Consider the following 2,500-nt stretch of genomic DNA (forward strand, 5'->3'; position numbering starts at 1 on the left):
CAGCTTCACGCCACCCTGCTCCGCCCGCACGCCGGCGTGCAGGTGGCTGCTGCTAAAGGTGGGGAGTGTATGTGCGGTCCGGGTGGCTTTCCTCTGGCGAGGGAGAGACCTTAAGCAAACTCAGAGACAAATCTTGACGGTCGATCACTCGTAAAAATAAAACGTGACAAACTTTGTGTTGGTTCAAGTACGAAAGGATCTCTGTCGGCTTGGGGGTACGCCCGTTTCCGTTTCAACTTGTCTCGCGAGGGTGGTTTCGGGGCCAGCAGGAGAGCTCGTCGGGGTAGCAGGCCCTGCAGCCGTGGTCACCGCCAAACCCCCACAACTCGAGCAAGTGAAAAAAAAAGTAACAGGAGCGAAAGCATCTCTGTCGGCTTGGGGGTACGCCCGTTTCCGTTTCAACTTGTCTCGCGAGGGTGGTTTCGGGGCCAGCAGGAGAGCTCGTCGGGGTAGCAGGCCCTGCAGCCGTGGTCACCGCCAAACCCCCACAACTCGAGCAAGTGAAAAAAAAAGTAACAAATAAGAAAGGATCGTCGGCTTGGGGGTACGCCCGTTTCCGTTTCAACTTGTCTCGCGAGGGTGGTTTCGGGGCCAGCAGGAGAGCTCGTCGGGGTAGCAGGCCCTGCAGCCGTGGTCACCGCCAAACCCCCACAACTCGAGCAAGTGAAAAAAAAAGTAACAAATAAGAAAGGATCGTCGGCTTGGGGGTACGCCCGTTTCCGTTTCAACTTGTCTCGCGAGGGTGGTTTCGGGGCCAGCAGGAGAGCTCGTCGGGGTAGCAGGCCCTGCAGCCGTGGTCACCGCCAAACCCCCACAACTCGAGCAAGTGAAAAAAAAAAGTAACAAATAAGAAAGGATCGTCGGCTTGGGGGTACGCCCGTTTCCGTTTCAACTTGTCTCGCGAGGGTGGTTTCGGGGCCAGCAGGAGAGCTCGTCGGGGTAGCAGGCCCTGCAGCCGTGGTCACCGCCAAACCCCCACAACTCGAGCAAGTGAAAAAAAAAAGTAACAAATAAGAAAGGATCTCTGTCGGCTTGGGGGTACGCCCGTTTCCGTTTCAACTTGTCTCGCGAGGGTGGTTTCGGGGCCAGCAGGAGAGCTCGTCGGGGTAGCAGGCCCTGCAGCCGTGGTCACCGCCAAATCGCCACAACTCGAGCAAGTGAAAAAAAAAGTAACAAATAAGAAAGGATCGTCGGCTTGGGGGTACGCCCGTTTCCGTTTCAACTTGTCTCGCGAGGGTGGTTTCGGGGCCAGCAGGAGAGCTCGTCGGGGTAGCAGGCCCTGCAGCCGTGGTCACCGCCAAACCCCCCACAACTGTTGGGCGCCTACCTGCGCGGGGCAGGAGGACACTTTCCGATTTCAAATCTCCGTTTGCCGAGTCCACCCCGAACGCACGCGGGCGGGCGGGTTCGCATCACCCTTCGTCACAAGGGGCGAAGCCCGTTCCACCGTCTCGTCAGTAGTGCCGACCGGTCTGTGATCGACGAGGGGAGCCACACCAGGTCCGGCCCTGCTGCTTGGCGGCACCGCGTCGTCGGGAGCTCGCGACAGACGGAGGGTTTCGGTGTACTCTCCAGCCACGGGAAACGAAGCCGGTGATGCAGGCGCCGGTCTTTCGCTCCCAAATCGGCTGGGTTTACATCGTTGCTATCTAGTCACGCTCCCTTCAAACCCGACGGGGTACCTATTCCCCTCACCCGTCTGTGCGTATACAGCCTCTTTGCACTTGCGGGATGGGGGTGGTGGTTTAAAGACTCTCGAGTTGCCGCCCGTCGGTCTCCGAGCTCCGTGCAGTAGTGATCCCCAGCGAACTGCCAGCAGGGCGAACGAGCGATCCCGCTCTCGGTCGGGGCGCCTGGCGTCGATCGGTGGTCGGTGGCTTGCGGGCAAGCTGCGCTGTGAGTGTGGGAACGAGTATGACGAGCCGTTGCCGCGACTCCCAGTCCACCTCGGCGGTGGCTGGGCCGGGCGGGCGTCTGCTCGGGCGAGTGCCGCCCCCGCCTCCTCGCAGGAAGTCCGCTCGCCGACACGCCGCCACGTGCACGCGTCAGTGACGCTGCCGAACCGATGGCCGGTGCCCGTTCCCGCCTCTGCTTTTCCTAGGGCAAAGCTGCTGCACGCCTCGTGATACTAGGCGGGCGACATGGTGGCGGTGATCCTGCCTCCGTCGCTGCGGTGCGTTGGGGCACGCATCGCCTCTTGGGCGCCCTGTCCTCCTCCCCCCAATAGACGTATGTTTCTGCGGGCCGCACCAGGATGGTGCTCCCCATCGCTTCACGCCACCCTGCTCCGCCCGCACGCCGGCGTGCAGGTGGCTGTAGCTCAAGGTGGGGAGCGTATGTGCGGTCCGGGTCGCTTTCCTCTGGCGAGGGAGAGACCTAAAACAAACTCAGACAACTCTTGACGGTGGATCACTCGGCTCGTGCGTCGATGACGAACGCAGCTAGCTGCGAGAATTAATGTGAATTGCAGGACACATTGATCATCGACACTTTGAACGCA

At 60.8% G+C, this 2,500-nt stretch overlaps 1 non-coding gene across 1 annotated transcript in view; it reads left to right on the forward strand.

Annotated features, from left to right (window-relative positions):
* The first annotated feature begins 2,393 nt into the window (after positions 1-2,393).
* The window catches only part of LOC140473635 (5.8S ribosomal RNA), a 154-nt gene continuing 47 nt past the window's right edge, over positions 2,394-2,500 (forward strand). Inside the window, exon 1 of the ribosomal RNA XR_011958492.1 lies at positions 2,394-2,500. This exon is cut by the window's right edge and continues 47 nt beyond it. This is a non-coding gene — a ribosomal RNA (5.8S ribosomal RNA).

Source organism: Chiloscyllium punctatum, unplaced genomic scaffold (assembly GCF_047496795.1).
Source record: "Chiloscyllium punctatum isolate Juve2018m unplaced genomic scaffold, sChiPun1.3 scaffold_656, whole genome shotgun sequence".
NCBI classification, from domain to species: domain Eukaryota; kingdom Metazoa; phylum Chordata; class Chondrichthyes; order Orectolobiformes; family Hemiscylliidae; genus Chiloscyllium; species Chiloscyllium punctatum.